This window comes from Phyllostomus discolor, chromosome 4, assembly GCF_004126475.2.
Source record: "Phyllostomus discolor isolate MPI-MPIP mPhyDis1 chromosome 4, mPhyDis1.pri.v3, whole genome shotgun sequence".
NCBI classification, from domain to species: domain Eukaryota; kingdom Metazoa; phylum Chordata; class Mammalia; order Chiroptera; family Phyllostomidae; genus Phyllostomus; species Phyllostomus discolor.
Window position 1 is genome coordinate 99,007,846 of NC_040906.2, and position 22,265 is coordinate 99,030,110.

Consider the following 22,265-nt stretch of genomic DNA (forward strand, 5'->3'; position numbering starts at 1 on the left):
TGCCTGACCACCTGTGAGGATACTCAGGGGTTGGTGACCTGGGCTCTCCTGCAGAGCTGCTGCTGCCACTGGCAGGCCAGCACAGCATGTCTGCAGATTTTGAGTGGGAACCATTTTGTGGAAGTTACAATATCCCCCTCTGGAAGAATAAACTGGAGCAGCCTCACCTTAACACCCAGACTTGTCTCTGTGCCCTCCACCCTGGACAGGGACGCGCACCCTGCCTCCACAAGGAGCCAGGGTCTGGGGCCTGTGGTACTTGCTGGGGAGGGGGCTGTCGCCTCCCTGGCCCCAGGCGCTGCTAGAACTACAAATGGGACAGAGACTAACTGAGGAGGTTGCTGCTGGACTGAGGAGCCAGGAGTGCCAGGGGTAGAGAGAGGCGGCTGGAGCAGCGCTGGCTGCTGAGACCCTGGCTGAAGCATAGCAGCGAGAGCCTGAGGCTGAGACTCCCTGGAGGGAGTGGCGTGACATCCGTTCCACTGTCCATTGCTACAGTTTTGCTGCTAGACTCTTCCCTTCTTTCCCCTACCCCATGAGGATGATATAAGACTTGAAAGAAGACAGAACATATAGGATATAAGCTATCGAGTTGGGAGAGAGCGGGAGAGGCATTGGTGTAAGAGACAAGCCTCGATAGGTGGCCTTCTATATGTGCCGGGACTGGGAACCCAACCCACACTTAGAAGCTCTCTCAAGGCAGAGGCAGTCATGGGAGGTGTGGAGCCCCTTAGCAAGATAGAGGAAGGTTCCCAACAAGGAATAGGCTAATAAAAATCAGGGCCCAAATACAACAGGAGAGTCCAAAAAACCCACACAAGGGCTATTCCTAGAGCATCCAGAACAGGAGATCAAGGAGTCTGCACGGTGCATGCTCTCTGCTCTGGGAAGAGACAAAAACCTCTAGAGAAAAGACTTACTACATTTTCTATTTTTCCTTAAAGGGACAAAGCAAAGGTTTTGTGTTTGCAGCTACCCAGTTTGAGCCTGAGGAAGAGAGGGTGGTACAAACTGGAGTCAGGAGAGAAGAGCCTGGAGTGGGAAGATTGGGGAGAGTCTTGGGGGAGTGGCTGTGGGATTTTTCAGGGTTGGATATACCTGGGCTCCATAGCAGCCACCTTTCTTGAGAAGAGCTAGCCCCTCCCAGGAAAAAATCAATTACCTTGCCCTGTGGGATACTACTGCCTCCACCCTCTGGAAATCCCTTCACTACAACCTCTGATATCCTGTTTGTTCCACTCAGCAAGTTTTTTTTTTTATTCTTTTTTCAGTTTTGCTCTGTGTTGGTGTTCTGTTTTGTTTGGGTTTTCTTTCTTTCTTTTCTCCCACCCTGTCTTTAACTCTTGCTGAGGAGACAGCAACATAAACAGACTCGGGGGTTGTCAGAGAGTGGCAGCAGAGTGCAATGAATCCATACACTATCCTGAGAAACAGTCTGGTGTTCCCCCTCTTGGGAGAGCTAAGGAAATGCCTTCCTGGCACCAGGCAGACAGAAAATCTGGGCTTTGGAGCCTACTGGGGCCCCGCCCTACAGCGTATAGGGAAATAATCCTGGGCAGACTCAGACTAGTGACTCAGAGGAGGGGGTACACACCCACAATCTTCCAGAAGTCTAAAAGGTACCTGCTATGGGAGATCCAGGAATCACTTCCACCTGTTTCTACCAGAAGCCCACTCAAAATAGTGGGGTCTGCAATTGATCTTAAGGTCGACTGCAGGCCAGCAGGCAGAGACAGGCAGAGGTGGATCCTGTGGAGATTTGAAACATTTGCTGACACACTGCTGGATCCTAATAAAAGTAGGCTTTGCAAAGCAGCTCGGCTCACCCCAGGAGCTGCCAAACTGGAGGAATATGCCACAAACTGTGGACTACCTGTAGCTTTGAGGTGGCCAAGGGCCACACCACCAGGCATTGGCTTGCACCAGACTCAGACATCAGAAAGGTATCCAAAGGAAGAAAACAGAAGGCAATATCTAAATTATGCTGAGAAAAACCCACTTGGTTCTTTTTTCATTATCTTATTTTTTCTTTTTCATAGCCTTTTTACTTATCTTTTTCTTTTATTTTTGGTATCCTCATTTTTCTTTCATGTCACATATTCTACTCTTATCTTTGATTATCCCTACTGTTTTCCTTCTTCTCTCCTTTTAGTATTTTTGTTACCTTTTCTGTGTTCCATTTCCCTGTTTTCCTCTTTCAGTTCATTATAAGTAGTTCTCTTCCCCTCTCTCCTTTCATGACACTGTTCTTTCCTTTGGTCTCATATTCTTTTTCCTTTTCCCCTTTCTCTACTCTTATATTTTGCTTTCTGTTGTTATTATCCTTTGCTCTCTTGTGCTTGATATTGCTGTGGTGGTCAGGAGGGTTCCTTGTTTTGGTGTTGTTTTTGTGTTTTTTGCTTTGTTCTGCCACCACCTATACAACAGCTTACAACATGTAGTAGGGGTTGAGCCTCTTACTAGCCAGTCAGAGGGGAGTTCCCACCAACAGATGGGACAAATACAATAGGAAAGTCCACATAACCCACAGAGAGGTCATTCCTAGAGCATCCAGATCAGGAGATCAGAGTCTGCACCACTTGGTCCCACAGGACTCCTAACATACAAGGCTACTGCACAAGACAGAGAATCAAAGCAAATCAATCTAATACACAGAAATAAATACAGAAACAAGTAAAATAGGGAGTCAAAAAGCAACCCCATAACAAAAGAAAATGAGGAATCTCCAGAAAAAGCTAAGGGAAATCAAGGCCAGCAATTTATCAGACAGAGTTCAAAGTAATGGTTATAAAGATTTTCAAGTACCTTAGTTAGAACTATAAGGGACTCAGTGGGACCTACAACAGCACGAAAAAGGACATAGAAATCTTGAGTAAGAACCAGTTAGAAATCAAGAATGCAATATATGATATGAAGAATACACTAGAAAAAAATTGAAAGCAGGCTAGGTAAAGCAGAGGATCAAATCAGTGAGTTGGAAGACAAAGCAGAAAAAAATAGAGCAACAAAATGAAAAAAGACATGAAAAGTACAATAGATTATGGGAACTTAGGGACAACATGAAACAATATTCACATCATAGGGATATCAGAAGGAGAAGAAGTGAGAGAGAGAAAATCTCTTTGAAAAAATGACAGAAAATTCCCCTAACTTACTGAGGGAAAATGTAATACAAGTCCAGGAACCACAGTGAGTCCCAATCAAGATGAACAACAACAAAACAAGCCCACTCCAAGACACATTACTATCAAAATGACAAAATTTAAGGACAAAGACAGAATCTTAAAGGCAGCAAGGGAGAAATAGCTAGTAACATAAATGGGAACTCCAATAAACTATCAGCTGATTTCTCAACATAAACACTACAAAACAGAAAGGACTGGCATGAATATTCCAAGTAATGAAAACCAGTGACCTCCAACCAAGACAATTCTATCCAAAGGGCTCTCATTTTAAATAGAAGGTGAAATAAAAAGCTTCACAGAAAAAAGATGGCTAAAAGAGTACATCACCACCAAGCCATCACTGCAGGAGATGCTAAAGGGACTGCTTTAAGAAAGAATAGAGAGAGAAAGGAACACAGGTACAGAGGGGGAAAATGGTAATGAATAAGTATCTACCTATAATAACCTTAAATATTAATGGATTAAATGCTCCAATCAAAAGACATAGGGTAGCTGAATGGATTAGAAAACATGACCTGAACATATGCTGTCTAAAAGAGATCCATCTCAGAACAAAAGATCTGAAAGTGAAGGGATAGAAAAAAATATTCCAAGCAAACAGACATGAAAAAAAGGTGAGATAGCAATACTTACATCTGACTAAACAGACTTCAAACCAAAGGCCATGACAAGAGACAAAGAAAGCCACTACATAATATTTAATGGAGTAGTCCAACAGTTATAGAGTATATAGTAGTCCAAGGGTTATATGGATATAACTTGTATAAACACATACACACCCAATATGTGTGCACCTAAATATATAAAGAAAATAATGGAGGACTTTAAGAAAGAGGTAGATAGCAATACAGTCATAATAGGGGATTTTAACACCCAACTGTCAAAAATGGAAAGAACTTCAAGAGAAAAAATCAACAAAATATTGCAGAATTGAATGACACTTAAGATAAAAGGGACTTAACTGGTATATAAAAACATTTCACTAAATAGGCAAAATACACATTCGTCTCAAACCCACATGGGTCATTGTCAAAGATAGACAAATGGAAGGACATAAAATTAGCATCAATGAATTCAAAAAAATTGAAATCATATCAAGCATCTTCTCAGATCATAATGGCTTCAAACTAAAAATCAAACTCAAGAAAAAAACTCAAAAAACATTTAAATACATAGAGGCTGAATAATGTGTTATTAAATAATGAATAGGGTAACAATGAGATCAAGGAAGAAATCAAGAAATATCTGGAAACAAATGAAAATAAACACGCAACAACCCCAAACCTATGGGGCATAGCAATGACAGGAGGGAAATTCATAGCAATATAGACCTACCTAAATAAGATAGAAAAATCTCAAATAAGCAACCTAATCTTACATCTAAAAGAACTAGAGGAACAACAACAAAGCCCAGAACAATCAGAAGTAAATAATCAAGATCACAGCAGAATTAAATGGCATAGAGACTAAAAAAAAAAACAATACAAAGAATCAATGAATCAAGGAGCTGGTTTCTTGATTGGACAATGGAATACTATGCAGAAAGAAAGAACTCATCTTTTGTGACAGCATGGATGGAACTGCAGAACATTATGCTAAGTGAAATAAGACAGGCAGTAAAAGACAAATAGTATATGATCTCTCACCTATAAGTGGAACCTAATCAACAAAACAAACAAATTAACAAAACAGAACCAGAGACATGGAACTAAAGAACAAACTGATAGTGACTTGAGGGGAGCAGGGAGGGAAATCAAGGGTGGGGGCATAGAAAGGAAAGGGGCAAGTAAAGAAACATGAATAAAGGACTCATGGGCATGGACAATATGTAGGGATTGACTGTGGGAGTGGGGGGAAGGAGCAGGGAAGAGCAATGGGGAAAAACATGCAACAACTATAACTGAACAATTAAAAAAAATTTGACAAAACGTTAACCAGCCTCATCAGGAAAAAAAAAACAAGAGTGGACGCAAGTAAATAAAATCAGAAATTAAAGAACAGAAGCAACAACTGATACCACAGAAATACAAAGTCTTCTAAGAAATTACTACAGACAACTATATGTCAAAGAAATTGGACAACCTTATTGAAATGGATAAATTTATACAAACAATCTTCAAAAACTGAATCAGGAACAAGCAGAAAACCTGAATAAGGTGATACCAACTAGAAAATTGCAGCAGTAATCAAAAAACTACTGACACACAAAAGCCCTGGACCTGATGGCTTCACAGACAAATTTTACTAAACATTCAAAGACAAACCAATACCTATCCTCAAACTATTCTAAAAAATTCAAGAAAAGGAAAGAAAGACTCCCCAACTCTTTTTATGAGGTTTGTATTATCTTAATCCCAAAACCAGGTAAAGACACAAATAAGAAAGAAAATTATAAGCCAATATCTCTGACGAACACAGACAATATAATACTCAGGAAAATACTAGCAAACCGGATCTAACAATACATCAGAAAGATCACACACCACGATCAAATGGGATTTATTCCAGGGATGCAAGGATGGTACAGTATTTGCAAATCAATAAATGTGATACATCACATAAACAAAATGGACACAAATCACATGATCAATACATTCAGAAAAAGCATTTGATAAAATCCAGCATCCATTTATGATAAAAATACTCAGCAAAGTGGGAACAGAGGGAGGACACCTTGACATAATAAAGGCCACGGACAAGAAACCTACAGTCAACATCATACTCAAAGAGCAAAACCTAAAAGCTTTCCCCTTGAGATCAGGAACAAGAAAAGGGCATTTGCTTTCACCACTCTTATTCAACATAGTACTAGAGGTCCTAACCACAGCGATCAGAAAAGAAGAAATAAAAGGCATCTAAACTGAAAGGGAAGATGTAAAACTGTCATTACTTGCAGATGACATGATAGTATAGAAATCCCTATAAGCTCCACCTAAAGACTATTCAACCTAATAAGAGAATTCAACAAAGTAGTCAATATTCAGAAATTGATGGCATTTTTGTACACCAACAATGAACCATCAGAAAGAGAAACTAAGAAAAATATTGGATTTACTACCACAACAAAAAACTTATCTAGGAATAAATTTAACCAAGAAGGTAAAAGACCTGTACTTAGGAAACTATAGGACACTGAAGAAAGAAACTGAGGAAGATACAAATACATTAAAGCATATACCCTGTTCATAGTTTGAAAGAATTAACTTCACTCTGGCTGGTGTAGCTCAGCGGATTGAGCATGGGCTGCGAACCAAGGGGTTGCCGGTGTGATTCCCAGTCAGAGCACATGCCTGGGTTGCAGACCATGCCCCTAGTGGGGGCCACATGGGAGGCAGCCACACATTGATGTTTCTTTCCCTCTCTTTCTCCCTCTCTTCCCCTCTCTCTAAAAATAAATAAATAAAAACTTAAAAAAAAAGAATTAACTTCACTAAAATGCCCAAAGCAATTTATAGATTCAATGCAATCCCAATTAAAATACCAATGACATATTTCATAGATATAGAACAAACATTTCAAAAATTTATATGTGACCATAAATGACCCTAAATAGCCACAGCAATTTTTAGAAAGAAGAACAAAGTAGGCGAGATCACAATACCTGATATCAAATTATATTACAAGACCACAGTAATCAAAACAGTCTGGTACTGGCATAAGAACAGACACATCAATGGAACAGAATAGAGAGCCCAAAAATAAACCCGTGTCTCTATTTTCAATTAATATTTGACAAAGAAGGTAAGAGCATACAATAGAGTAAAAATACCCTCTTCAATAAATGGTATTGGAAGAACTGGACTAGTACGTGCTCCCTAAAACAAACAAACAGACAAACAAACAACAAAATAAAAACAAAAACAAAAACCAAACCTGCACCACCAAATTAGACTATACACCACAATAAACTCAAAATGGATAAAAGACTTATATATAAGTCATGATATCAAAAAAGTCCTAGTCGAAAATATAGGCAGTAAAGTTTATATATCCCATGTAGCAATATTTTTGCTGATATATCTCCCAGGGGAAGGGAAATAAAGGAAAAATAAACAAATGGGACCACACCAAAATAAAAAGCTTCTTCACAGCTAAAGAAACCATGATCTAAATAAAAATGGAACTGTCTGTATGGAAGAATATATTTGTCAATGATACACTGGACAAGGGTTTAATCTCCAAAATATATGAATAACTCAGATGACTCCACACCAGGAAGACAAATAATCCAATTCAAAAATGGACAAATGGCCTGAATAGACACTTTTACCAAGGAGGACATACAGATGGCCCGTAGACATATGAAAAAATGCTCAACATCACTAGCCATCAGAGAAGTAAATTAAAACCACAATGAGATATCATTGCACACCTACACAAATGGCTATCATCCATAAATAAACACAAACCAAGTGCTGGTGAGAATGTGGAGAAAAGGGAGCCCTGGTTCACTGTTGTTGAGAATGCAGACTGGTACAGCCACTGTGGAAAACCGTATGGAATTTCCTCAAAAAATTAAAAATGGAACTGCCTTAAAAATGGAATGACCCAGTGATTCGACTGCTGGAAATATACCCTAAGAATTCTGAAACACCAATTCGAAAGGATTTATGAACCCTTCTGTTCATAGAAGTGCTATTTACAATAGCCATGTGTTGAAAATAGCCCCAGTGCCCATCAGTAGTTGAGTGGATTAAAAAACCTGTGTTTCATTTATACAATGGAATACTACAAAGCAGAAAGAAGTCCTACCTTTTGTGATAGCATGGGTGGAACTGAAGACTACTATGCTAAGTGAAATAAGCCACTTAGCAAAAGATAAATACTATATGACCACACTTATAAAACGGATCTAATGAACAAAATTAACTAATGAGAAAAACAGAGCTGGAGACATTGAAACATGGAACAGACTGATAGTTGTAGGAAGGCAGGAGGCAGAGGCTCAATGGTGGAGAGAAGGGAAAGGGATTAGTCAAATATGTATGAATGATTTATGGACATGGACAATGGAAAGGGGATTGACTGTGGGCAAGAGGGGTGGACTGGGGCATAGACAGGGCAAAACAGAAAACAAAATGGGACAACTATAATAGAATAAACAAAAAATAAAAGTAGGGGGAAAAAGAACAACAACAACAAAAAGCCTTAAATGAGTACAAGGAAGGAAATAATAAAGATTAGGGCAGAAATAAATAAACTAAAATCTAAAAAAATATACAAAAGATCAATGAATCTAAAAGCTGGGTTTTGAAAAAATAAACATGATCGACAAAACCTTAAACCAGATTCATCAAGCAAAAGGGAGAGGAGGTAAATAAATAAATGCAGAAATGAAAGAGGAGAAATAAAAACTAACACTGAAGAAATACAAAGTATTGTTAAGAACATATTATGAACACCTATATACCAACAAACTGGACAACCTCGATGAAATGGATAAATTACTAGAACATACAGTCTTCTAAAACTAAATTAGAGCATCTGAATAGACAGATTACACCTAGTGAAATTGAAGCAGTAAGCAAAAACTCAAAATGCATGAAAGCCCTGGACCAGGTGGCTTCACAGGTGAATTTTATGAAACATTCTGGGAAGAATCAACATCTTTTCTTCTCAAATGATTCCAAAAAAATTCAAGAGGAGGGAAAGCTCCCAAGCCCATTTTATAACACCAACATTATTCTAATTCCAAAACTAGATAAAGACACCACAAAAAAGATTACATCCCAATATCCATGATGAATATAGATGCTAAATCCTCAACAAAATATTAGCAAACCAAACACATCAATTCATCAAAAAGACCATACACCATGATCAAGTGGGATTTACTCCAGGAATGCAAGGTTGGTACAACTTTTGCAAATCAATAAATGTGAGCCACCACATAATCAAAATAAAGGATAAAAACCACATCATCATGTAACCAGATGCAGAAAAACCATTTGATAAAATCCAGCACCCATGTATGATAAAAACTCTCAGCAAAGTGGGAACAGAGGGAAAATACATAAACATGATAAAGTCCATATATGACAAACACACTGCCAGCATCATACCCAATGGGCACAAACTACAAGCGTTCTCCTTAAGATTGGGAACAACACAGGAAGGGCACTTTCACCTGTCTTATTCCACGTAGTACCAGAAGTCCTAGCCATAGAAATTAGACAAGTAGAATAAATAAAAGGCATCTAAATTGGAAAGGAAGAAGTAAAACTGACTTTCATTGCTGATGATGTGATACGGTATAGAGAGAACCCCAAAGATTCCACCAAGAAACTACTAGAGCTCATAAACTCAGCAAAGTAGCAGGATACAAAATTAATATCCAGAAATCAGCTGCATTTTTATATGCCCATAATGATCTAAAAGAAAGGGAAATTAAGAAAACAATCTCATTCACAATAGCTTAAAAAAAAATATCTAGGGATAAACCTAACCAAGAATGTAAAAGACCTGTACTTGGAAAATTGTAAGACACTGAGGAAAGAAACTGAAAAAGATACAAATAAAAGAAAGACATACTGTGTTCATGGATAGGAAGCATTAACATTAAAATGCCCGTGCTACTCAAAACAACCTATAAATTCAATGCACTTCCTATCAAGATTCCAACGTCATAAAAAAAAGATTCCAATGTTGTATTTCACAGAACTACAACAAATATTTCAAAAATGTATATGGAACCACAAAATGCACCACATAGCAACAACAATCCTGGCAGAGAACAAACTTGGAGGAATCACATTACCTAATATCAAACTATACTATAAGGCCAGAGTAATCAAAACAGCATGGTACTGGTGTAAAAACAGACACATATATCACTGGAACAGAATAGAGAGCCCAGAAATAAACTCATATCTTTGAATTCAAAATGGATTAAAGCCTAAATATAGACCCGAAACAATGAAAATCTGAGAACACATGGGCAATAATGTCTCTGCCACTGCTCATAGCAACATTTTATTAGATATATCTCCTCAGACAAGGGAAACAAAATAAAAAAAAAAAGGGACTACAACAAACTAAAAAGTTTCTACACAGTAAAGGATACCAGAAACAAAATAAAAAGACAATACACAGAATAGGAGCACATATTCACCAATACATCTGATAAGAGGTTAATATAAAAAAATTTATAAAGAACTTATAAAACTCAACACCAAAATAACGAACAATCAAATTAAAAATGTGTAAAGAACCTGAATAAACACTTCTCCAAAGAGGACATAGAGATGGCCAATAGACATATGCAAAGATGCTTAAGTCACTTATCATGACAGAATGTAAATTAAAATAAAACTGAGATATCATCTCACATTTGTCAGAATGCTTATCATCAATAAATCAACAAACAAGTGTTGGTGAGGAGGTGGAGAAAAAGGAACCACTTTGTTCTGTTTATGGGAAATGCAGACTGGTGCAGTCACTGTGGAAAACAGCATGTAGATACCTCAAAAAATTAAACATAGATCTGCCTTTTGACCCAGCAATCCCACTACTTGGAATATATCTGAAGAAATCCAAAACACTAATTTGACAGAACATAAGCACCCGCATGTTTATTGCTGTTATTTACAATTACCAAGACATGGAAGCAGCCCAAGTGTCCATCAGAAGATGAGTGGATAAAACAACTATGATACATTTATACAATGGAACACTACTTGGCCGTAAAAAGAAGAAAATTCTACTCTTTGCAACAGCATGGATGGATCTGCAGAACATTATGCTAAGTCAGAGAAAGATAACTTTGATTTCACTTACATAAGGAATCTAATGAACAAACTGAACTAACAAGCAAAGTACAGAAAGACTCATGGATATAGAGCAGGATTACTGCTATTGGAGCAGTCGAAGGGGGGAGGATTGCTTAGTGAGTGAAAGGATTGAGCAAAAAGGAAAAAGAACTCGTATACATGGACAACATGTAGTGGTTTCAGGGGGAAGGGGTGGTATAAGGGTATTAAATGGTAATGCAAAAATACAATAAAAAAATTTTAAATGTAAAAAAAATAAAAAATTTGAAAATACATCTTATATGAGATTAGTAAACAATGAATGCAAAAGAATGGAAAAACATGCATACCGAAATATAGCTGCATAGGCCTTATTTACATCAGACAACATAAGTTGAAGGCTAAAAAACATTATTAGAAGAAGGGATTTTATAACGATAAATGGTTTAATTTCTAGAAAGATAAACATAGCCTGAAAACAATAAAAAAAAAACCCCAGAAAAACAAAGGGGCTTCTGGTCAGATGGCTGCATAGGCAAACATGGCCCACCCCTTCACACCACATCAAAATTACAAATAAAATACAGAACCATCACTCAGAACCATCATAAATTGAGTTGAATGGAAGTCTGACAACTAAGGAGTTAAAGAAACCATATCCATCAAGACTAGTAGGAAGGGCACAGGTACAGAATGGGTGAGAGACCTTGGGCTGGTCTCTCACCCAAGTGTGGTGGATAAAAATTTGGGAGGGATATCTCAGGAGCAATCAGGCTCAGGTCCACACCAGGCCTCTCATCCCAGGGTTCCAGTGCAAGGAAGATAAGTCTCCACAACTCTGGCTGCAAAAAGCAGTGAGGATTGAATGGTGGAAGAAACTTCTGGAGTCCCAAGCAGTTCCTCTTACAGAACATACACCTGGACTCACCTACCCAGACTCACAGCACTGGGGTAGCAGCTTGAAGGGCACCAGTGTCATACTGTAAGAAGCTGAAGTGTCTGTTACCAGGGTGAGCAGCAGGCATTGTCCCTTTTCTGAGCCATCTCACTGCATAGGCATAGAACCAGCACACTGGTGCCATATTTGAGTCTCCATTGACCTAGTTAACATGGTTTGACCCACATCGGAGATCCCAAGACTCTGTCCCCCCAATTAAAGGGTCCATCCAAACAGCTTTTCCATATGAATGGCTGGTCTTGGCTCCACCTTCACAACTTCCCAAATCCTGTCAAACAAGCAACAGCTGGCCTCAGTGAGCTCTAGGCCCAGCCCAAGCCCCAGCCATTAGTTTCACAGCTTGGCTTCCCTTGGAAATCTCCTAGCCCAGCACAAGTAGCAGCCTTCTCAGGTTACTTTATAGCTCAGGAAGTGGGGCCCCAGGACAAACATAAATGGAGGCTGATCTTGGCCTGCGCCACCCAGGAAACACCAGAGCCAGTATACCCAGTAGATAGCTACATACCACTTTGGAGCACTGCTACCCTGTCCCTACACAACTGATCCTCCACAGAGGGCAGAGATTGGTGATAAGTGGTCACAGCCAATCCTTGCACCTGACTGGCCTTTGTAACTCCGCCCCACTGATGTACAAATAGCAACCAAGGCTCAACTACAAGTGGAGAGTGTACTCAGTCTACACCTGGAGTATCCAGCTTGGGTGATGGGGAGGCTGTGACACTGGACCCTACAGGACACACCTACTACATTAGGCCATGCTACCAAGGCAGGAAGTCATAGCAGCTCTACCTAATACATAGACACAACACAGAAAGGTTGCCAAAATGAGGACACAAAGAAACATGGCCCAAATGAAAGAACAGATCAAACTCCAGAAAAAGAGCTACATGAAATGGAGATAAGCATTCAATCATATGCAGAGTTCAAAACACTGTTTAGAAGGATGCTCAAAGAACTTCTTGAGGACCTCAGCAGCATAAAATATCCAGTCAGAAAAGAAGGATTCACTAATTGAAATAAAGAACAATTTACAAGGAAACAACAGTAGAGTGGATCAAGCCAAGAATCAAATCAATGGTTTGGTACATAAGGAAGAGAAAAACAACCACACAGAACAAGAACAAAAGAATCCCCCTCCCCCCAAAAAGTGAGGGTAGTATAAGCAGCCTCTGAGACAACTTCAAAGGTCCAACATTAACATCATAGAGGCGCCAGAAACAGAAAAGAAAGAGCGACTAATTGGAAACCTATTTGAAAAAATAATGAAAGAAAACTTCCCTAATTTGACAAAGGAACTAGACATACAAGTCCAGGAAACACAGAGAGTCCCAAGGAGATGGATGAAAAGAGGCCCACCACAACACACATCATAATTAAAATGCCAAAGGATAAAGATAAAGAATCTTAAAAGCAGCAAGAGAAAAGAAGTTAGTTACATACAGGGCAGTTCCCATAAGATTGTCAGCTGATTTCTTAAAAGAAATTTTGCAGGCTACAAGAGATTAGCAAGAAATATTCAAAGTCACAAAGAGCAGGGACTGACAGCCAAGGCTGCTCTACCTAGCAAAGTTATCATTTAGAATCAAGGGCTGATAAAGAGATTCCCAGACAAGAAAAAAACAAAAAAAAAAGGAGTTCATCATCACCAAACAATATTTATATGAAAAGTTAAAGGGACTTATTTATGAAAAACAAGAAGACCAAAACTATAAACAATAAAATACATATCAACAATGAAATCTAAAAAACAAACGAAGCAAACAGGAACAGAGACAGATTCATGGACACAGAGAGTGTTTTTGATGGTTGTGAAATGGGAGGGTTATGGGGGAATGGATGAAGAGGTGGGGGTATTAAGAATACAGTTAGGTAGTTATAGAACAGCCATGGGGATATAAAGTACAATATAGAAAACTGAGCAGCCAAAGAACTTAAACGAGTGACTCATAGACATGAACAATGCGGGGGTGGGGGAATTATCTAAGGGAGTGGGGGATGCTGGGTGGAGGGGGCATGGGAGAAGTCAGGAAAACTGTAATAGCATAATCAACAAGATATTAAAAATAGAAATGAAAATAAAATCTTTTCAAAAAGTTATAAACAAATTACTGCCACACAATGTAATAAGTGCTATGTTAGAGTACGAAGTGTGTCCAGAAAGTATCCATCCATGTAATATGAAAGACACATTTATTGAAGATGATACAGGAAACATTGTACATAGGATAATGACACCTCAATCCCCTTCAAAGTAGTCACACTGTGACTTCATAAACTTCTTCCAGGGTCTCTTCCACTGTTCAAAACACTGCAAAATCCTTTGTTGGAATAGCCATAGCTATCCCACCCTATTTTCCTGAATCTCATCAATGGTCTGAAATTTCTTACCTCTCAAAGGTGTTTTTAGTTTTGGGAAAAGGCAGAAGTCACAGGGTGTCAAATCTGGGCTGCAGGTGGACTGAGTCACCTGGGTGATTTCATGTTTCACAAAAAAACTCTGCAAGAGACATGCACATTGTTGTGATGAAGCTGCCAATCACCAGTTGCCCATAGCTGCAGCTCTTTCATCACACTGCATCTCTCTACTGATGAGCAACTTTGAGGTAGTACTCCTTATTAATGTTTGGCCCAGAGAGGCATACTTATGATGGACAACACCTTCCTAAAAAAAAACACAGTTAACATAGTCTTGATTTTGCTGTGACTTTGATGTGCCTTCTTTGGATGTGAAAAACCAGGTGACTTCCATCAGAACAACTGGGCGTTCATTTCTGGATCATAGCTGTAGACCCACAATTCATCTCTAGTTTTGACTTTTTTGAGGAAATTTGGTTCATTGGTAGAAGTCTGCATCAAGTCATTAGCTACTGCAGCACGCTGTTCCTAATGCTCTGGTAGCTCAAGTTGCAGAGCAAATTTTGCCATGACACATTTTATGCCAAGATCCTGTGTCAATATCTTGGACACTGTAGATTTTGGAATCCCCAGACCAGCTTATAGTTCTCACAGTCATTCACCGATCTTTGTTGATTGTAGCCCATACATGTTCAACATTCTCAGGTGTTCTACCTGTTGCAGGCCTTCCTGAACATGGATCACTTTCAACAGATTCTTGACCATCATTGAAGCATTTGTGCCACATTTTTATTTACACTGCAATCATTGCATTGTTGCTGAAAGCCTTCTGAATCATCTGAATAGATTTGCAAAGAAATGTTCAAGCTTAACACAAAATCTGATGGAGGTTCATAGCTCTATTCACTCAGTCATTTTGAATGCAACAGCCACACTGTACACATGCTCACTGAATGGCATCTACCATTCGCACTGACTAGTGTAGTGAGGTTGTCAATTTTCACACATGCACATTCCACCCCGCTCTCCTTGACTGTCAGGTTACATCGATGTTGCTCAAACCATTTTCATTATATTAACAATGACTGGACTTTTTCCAGAAGACCTCATAGGTAGATCTGTCAAGACTCTGGTGCCGACCTTTCCAGACACTGCTGTGACTGAGCCTGGGCAAACATGTTTGGAGCTATGAGCAATCCACAGCACATGGCTACCTCTGCTAGGCCTGTTTGTGTGCAGAAAGAACTAGGCTGTGCACCAAGGCCAGCTTTACCAGCACCAGACCTGGGTGAGGGTCAGCTAAAGTCTCAGAGCTCCCAGAGATCTGCATTAGGTTTTAAACTTAATGAGCAATATAGCCTCAAGCTGTGCTCAGCATCCACACTTAGGCTCCATAGGGTGGGGTAAAGTAATCGCTGCAGGTGGGTCTATTGCTTCTCCTCAGCCTGATGCCACTTAGAGGGGAATGCTCTGCCTGAGGAAGATAGACTCTGCACTATGAGGAATGATTCAACAAAGGGATCCTGGTGACTATTCCTAGGTTTCTCCCTAGGGCCACCAGCCCCAGACTCTCCTCATACATCTCTAGTCCACCCTGCCCTTATTCTTGTGGAGCCCAGGGCAAGTGGCTGCGAATGAAATCTTTGGCATTGGCCCTTTAAGAGTCTGTGTCTCCAGCTGTCTCTCCCTAGCATACAAAACCCTACAGTTTTTCACAGCTGGATGTTACCTGGGTTCCTTTTATGGTTCTGGTGCTATAGTTTATGGAGACCAACTTAGGGTTTACACCCCACACATATCAGAGGGACCCCCTGGCCACCAAAATATCCCTCTGGAACTTCAGCAACCACCCATGGGAGCTCAGACAGCCCTCTTGTGCCTCCTCTGCACTCCCTACCAGTCTTGTTGTGGTGAAGTGGTTTCCTCTGTCTATCCATGGTTGTGACACTTCTCTCCAGCTAGTGTTCAGTTGGTTATTAAGGATGATTTCTCTACTATGTAGTGATAATTCCCTATTGCTCCTGGGCGAAGATTAGTATAGTTTCCACTTACTCCTCTGCTATCTTGGGTCTCTCTTTATATTTAATTTTAAAATTTATATCTCATTGGGCCCTGGCTGGCATAGCTCAGTGGATTGAGCACGGGCTGCAAACCAAAGTGTCGCAGGTTCAATTCCCAGCCAGGGTACATGCTTGGGTTGCAGGCCATAACCCCCCAGCAACCGCGCATTGATGTTTCTCTCTCTCTCTCTCTCCCTCCCTCCCTTCCCTCTCTAAAAGTGAATAAATAAAAAATCTTAAAATTACATCTCATTGGTTTTGTTTGGACTCTATTCTCTTCATTGTTCTGTGTTGGCATAAAAAACTTACCATAAAAATTCACTTAATTTCTATAACTTTGTTATGTATGTAGTAGGTAAAGTATACTTCCACTCTTCTTTTTTAGATATTTTCTTGTCATTTTCCTATTTTCTTGTATTTTCTTAGATGGAGCACACAAAGTTGATGAAGAAATCAAGACACTGATGTTATATATTTAGGCTAGAAAAGTTTATGAGATATCAAAAATGTCAGGAAGGTAATTAGGTAGGAGTCTGAAACTAAGAGAATATAAATTGTATTACCTGGACTATTTAAGGTAGCCTTCTAAAAGGTTGTCCCTGCTTCCACATCCATTCTTCCAAGTGTGACTAGGTAATCTTAGTAGAAGCGCAGCCTGATTAAACTCCAAGAAAAGTTCCTAATTTCTTTCAGAATAAAGTCCAAACTCTTTTAGCATGACAAATGAGAATATCACTGACCGGGCCTGTTATTGCATCTTTACCACTTGTCCCCAGCATCTTATTTTTTCAGCTATACTAAATTGCTTAGGATTTTCTGAAACACTTCCCTTTGCAAAAGTGGCTTTTTTCTTCCTAGAATATTTTTATCTTGATTCTCCGTCTGCAAATTCCACTCTTCCTTTAGTTTCAATTTAAGAATTACATTAAATATTTATACAAGTTCTACTATGTACTAAGTGTTTTTTCTCCTAAATGAAGCCTTTTATGATTGTTTGCTATGTTACACAGAGTAAATACTCCCACTTATGTATGGTATATATATATATATATATATATATATGAGTATATACTGCCTCCACAAGACACACCTCAGACTGAAAGAGACACACAGACTAAAAGTAAAAGGGTGGAAAAGATATTTCATGCAAATGGAAAGAAAAAAAAGGTGGTGTAGCAATACTTATATCTGACAAAATAGACTTTAAAACAAAGGGTACAGGAGGAGACAAAGATAAGTATAGGATACTACAAAATGATAAGAGGAACAATCCAACAAGAGAATATAACCCTAGTAAACATTTCACACCCAACATTGGAGCAACTAAACATGTAAACCAAATCTTGAAACACATAAAGGGACATATTGACAAAACTGCAGTCATAGTCAGGTATTTTCTTTGTCCAAAACTGTCTTCCTCAGCAGTTTTGGACAAGGACAGGATCCTGTCTTTTTGGCAATACCCTACCCACAAAGTCTGGTGTAATGCCTAATACAATATAAATGCTAAACAAGTATTTAAAAGATTATTTAGAAAAGTCTCAGTGAGACCATGGGAAGAAGTGAGTTAGAATTTATCTAAGAAAGCCTCAGTCAAAATGATACAGAAGTGAGTTTAAGAATGAAAACCATTATTCTTGGGAGGAAAAGGCCTTCTCTAATAACTCCTTTTGCACCTCTTTCATTCAATGAGTTTCTCAAGGTACTTCAAAGGGAATGTAAAACATCAAAAATACACTCAAATTTTGTATCCTAAATGGGGCATAAATCAGGGTCTAATGTAGTCAACTTAGGCTATGGGCTCCCAAGTATTTAAATATCTTTATTCATCGGTGCATTACAGTTGGCACCTGTTGCCACTTGTTTGGTGTATGCTTCACTCAAAACAAAAGTAAACTAACCATTTTTTAGTATTTCTCCTCAGCCCTTCAATAGCTCTTCTCCTTCTAACCAGCCTTCAGAAGTTTGTAAAAGTGGGCGGGGTTAGCTCAGAACTTCAGAGCGCTTCTTTTCAAAATGACTACATGAAGCCATGTGAACGACAGCGGTTAAAGGCTTTAGAGGCACCCACAAAAAATATATATATGTGAAAACTAATAGTGAGCAAGTCAAAAGAATAAGAAAAGTGGGATTGAAGGCTGGGTGGAGAACGGCTTTGTGGACATGGGAACTACCCCGCTTCCCATTTCACCCACTTTTTCTTAAGATGCAATTAAATTCCGTACAATTTCCTATCTCTCATGCAAGAAAGTACGACTTGCCCGCCACCCACCTCCCAGATGGCCACACCTGGTGTATTCCTTGAAGGATCTCCAACTCCCGCCACCGGTTTGGCCTGCGTCCGGCCCAAAACGGAAGTGACTTCAAAGGGACGAACAGAAAGTACGAGAGTTCAAACACCAGGTACCTACAACCCCTACGGTGTTCAGAGAAAACTCTGCTCTGACTACTTCGCTCTTCTAGTCTTCATTTCTTCTGTAACAGCGGATAAAAGAATTCAGCCCAGCCTCGAGACAACTAGATCTCCTCCCCAAACTCCAAATTACTCAAGTTTGTCCCTTCTCATTGGAGGAGGCGGCAAGTGTTCCTTCCTAAAACTACAATTCCCGTCAGGCCGCCACGGGAAGTAAACGAGGAAGAGGAGGATGTGGACTGGGACAAAGCGTATTGGGAAAGGTAGTCTGTTCCAGGCCGAAAAGGGTTGTCACCCCGCCTTCCCCGAATTGGGTTGGAGAAACCAGGTGTTCGGCTCTCAACCCGTTACCCCAGATAGGAGGAGTCAAGCTTTTAAGCAGCATCCCTCACTTCTCCCCACATATAGTATGAAAATTTTTCTCTACTCATATAAAACATTATTAATACTCCTTGAAAATAAACTGGTTGTCTTTCCACTAACTCCAGGTTAGTGAGAACTCCCAGACCTCCCTCACCTCAGGTTCCAACTCGTGGGAAAAGGTGGCTTTTTTTTCAAGTGGGCAAAATGGCTGTCCTCTCCTTTTTACCATTGGATCCCCTTTGCGTCCTTCAAGGGCGGATACTAACCACCGATTGGTTCTTTTCCCCTTGAGGGTGGAGGAAGACTTGGCACGGCTCTCCCGCGGCCCAGGAGAAGATAAAGGGGTGGGGAAAAGGCCGTTTGTCTAGGTGTGATTGGATGATCCTCATATCACTCCGAGGGTGTACAGCCTATGATTTGTCAACTGTCCTCAACCAGAACGAATAGGCGGGGCTAGTGTGTGGTGGGAAGGGGCGGGATTCTGCCAGCCGCGGCTGCCGCTGGAGCCGGTGTCCGGGCTGGTGATGGGGTTAATTCCCTTTCGTAAGACTTTAACTTGCACCCACCCAGCCCCGCAGTCACCCCGCCGCGCCGCGCTCCAACCGCCTCCTCCTCTTCCTCAGTAACGCGGGTAAGAGATGCCCTTCTCTCTCTCCTCCAGCACCCGGGAATAACGCGCCTCGCTCCCCTCCCCCGCTGGCCAACCGGTAGCGCTAACGGAGAAGGAGGTAGGCAGCGGAGAGATGTGGTGTGTGAGAAGGTGGCCTCCCCGCCGAGCCGTTGGCGTTCCAGCCAGGGGCCCACCGAAGTGCTTCTGCTGCTGCTGCTGCTGCTGCTGCTGCTGCTGCCATCCCACCAGGAGGTTGGGTTCGGAAGGAGCCCGACTCCCCTGGCCTGCCGCTGTGGGTGCAGCTGCGTTTACTACCTTTTCCCCACCGCCCCCACCCGGGGACCATGTGAAAAGCAAACCCCTCGAGGCCTAACAGAGGAGGCAGGGGAAAGGTTCCCTAGTCCCTGCCATGGCTGCTGCTGCTGTCCTTGCAGCCCCAGGGACTCGGTAACCAGCCACAGCAGGCCTGCCAGGAACGGGTGCTGTGCCGGGTTCTGCTCTCTCCGGTGGCTGGCGCCGCTGCCCCGGGCTCCCCGGCCCACCCTACGGCCACGGCCCCCAGCGTTGCACCGCTAGAATTTTTAGAAGGGGAATAAGGCATTTCGACAGGTTGGTGAAATGTGGGTGCATCTTGCCTGTGGTAACAGAAAAAGCACAATGAGAAAATTAAAAAGAAAGTTGAATGACTGTCAATGCCACGGACTCCAGGGAACAGATTTACACACATCAAGGTTGAGCTTTAGGCTGTCCCAGATCCCCGTGTTTGAAGTTTATTGTCATGTTCTCTCTCCTGTCTGCTGTCTCTCCCCACTCCCCCTCCCTTTCTCTCTCCCTCTCTCTCCCCCGCTTCTCCTTCTCCTCTTTTTTGTTTGTTGCTAGGTGCAGAGGAGAGTGCCACCGTTCTTTCATCTTGCTTTTTTATATAGAAACTTGGGTTGTTGAGGCTGTCATGTCCCATGTATAATTGTCCTGGGATAGAAAGTCAGCTAGGTACAAGGTAAAGAGGTGCTTTGTAAAAGGGTAAGGCTTACTAGTAATTGGCAGATGATTTTTCTGATAAAGAATGTGTATATATATATTATATACATAATACCCGCAAGGTTATAGTTTGCCCAATTGTAATTCTGAAGAAACTCTTTGCCTTTAACTTAAATGTCATTGATTACAATAACTTTTAAGTAATGAAAAGATGGTTAAAGTTAAACTGGAAGCCCACGTATGTATAGTACTTGAAACAGTAAAAGCTATGTAATATTTAGTATTGCAGAATACTAGTACAACTAGAATACTTGGACATACCTCAGTTTATAAAAATTTGGTATATTTGGCCATATATAAGAGCAAAGAGCTTCTTCCTTCCATATTGAGTGCTCATCTTTTCACTCCTTGCTTTTTTTGCCTGGATAAATACGTCCTTAAATAATAGATTCTGTAATTTGTAGTAGACGTGCCTGTAATCAGAGATAAAATTCTACACCTACTTCTTCTAAGGCTTGCTGCCAGAATAAACCTAGGTTCTGAAGAAGTACCTGAGTTTTGACTGAAGGTTGTACAGTTTCTTCAGGTCTGAGAAGATTATACCAGTTTAGTGATTTTCATATTCCATAATTAATATACCTAGGTACAAAATTGGCATAGATCCATAGATTCAGGGTCTGGAAGAAATAGGGATATGTTACAATTTTAGAAGTGGAATGCATAATCCTGAAAGGTAAGTTCCCTCAGTTCCCCACAAAGTACCCATAGCATCATTCAACCTAGCATTTTCTAGAACTTGTTGGTTAATTGATAAGTTATATAATTGATGGTTTCAGATCTCATGTGCTTCATGTACAGAAAAGGCTGATATGAATGTAAGGGGCCTCCCAGATTCTCTAGAAGAGCCCCTAGCTGCGGGACTCTTCTATGAGCCTCAGTTTAGTTTTCTTAATCTGTGTGTAAAGTGAGGATAATAATGCTTAAATCATGGAGTTGTGAAACTTAGAAGTGAAGTAAGTAAAGCCCCTAACATTGTACCTAACACATGTATGATTAAATATTAACTATTGCTATTTTCATGGGTATTAAGAGAATAAGTTTTTCTTCACATACAAGGTATTGCAACCTCACAACATATTCTGTCAATGGGGCGTACTATGGGGGTTTCATTTCTACAGTGACTTAAATTAAGTGCAGTTTGCAGCTAGCCATTTTCAAAGTTAAAGGTATGTGGGACATTGATTATCCCCTATAGATGAGTTGCTTATTTTATAGAAGGGTTTTTTTTGTTTTTGCATTAAAATGCAAGTGTTTGTGGATTATATTTAAAATAGATTATTTTAAATAAAATGTGTGGTAAATTATTGTAGTGGTAACTTATTGTAATATCTTTTCAATTTTATTTAGGTGAGAATGTGTTTCAAGATCTAGTTCATATACAGTAGTTGCTGTCCATACTCATTGTGCTACCTGGCAACTAGGAGGCAATTGTTGAACTCTTAATACAGAGTCATTTGAATTCATTACAGCCATTGGTTGACTACAGTATTGTGGTTGTTTTAATTTTGATTACTTACAAAACATTTGAGTGTTTC

General features: G+C 40.2%; 2 protein-coding genes across 13 annotated transcripts in view; one reads left to right on the forward strand and one right to left on the reverse strand.

The window, feature by feature from the left end:
* ZRANB3 (zinc finger RANBP2-type containing 3) overlaps positions 1–19,053 on the reverse strand; it is a 241,038-nt gene extending 221,985 nt beyond the window's left edge. The window contains 1 exon segment of the mRNA XM_036023662.1: positions 18,596–19,053. The gene's annotated coding sequence lies outside the window, so the exon portion shown is untranslated.
* A 484-nt stretch (positions 19,054–19,537) lies between these two features.
* R3HDM1 (R3H domain containing 1) overlaps positions 19,538–22,265 on the forward strand; it is a 217,335-nt gene continuing 214,607 nt past the window's right edge. For 9 of the 12 annotated variants that reach the window (XM_036023664.1, XM_028511033.1, XM_036023669.1 and 6 more), the window contains exon 1: positions 19,538–19,713. The gene's annotated coding sequence lies outside the window, so the exon portion shown is untranslated. The remainder of the gene's footprint in view (positions 19,714–22,265) is intronic. The other 3 variants (XM_028511036.1, XM_036023672.1, XM_036023665.1) reach the window with 3 other exon arrangements.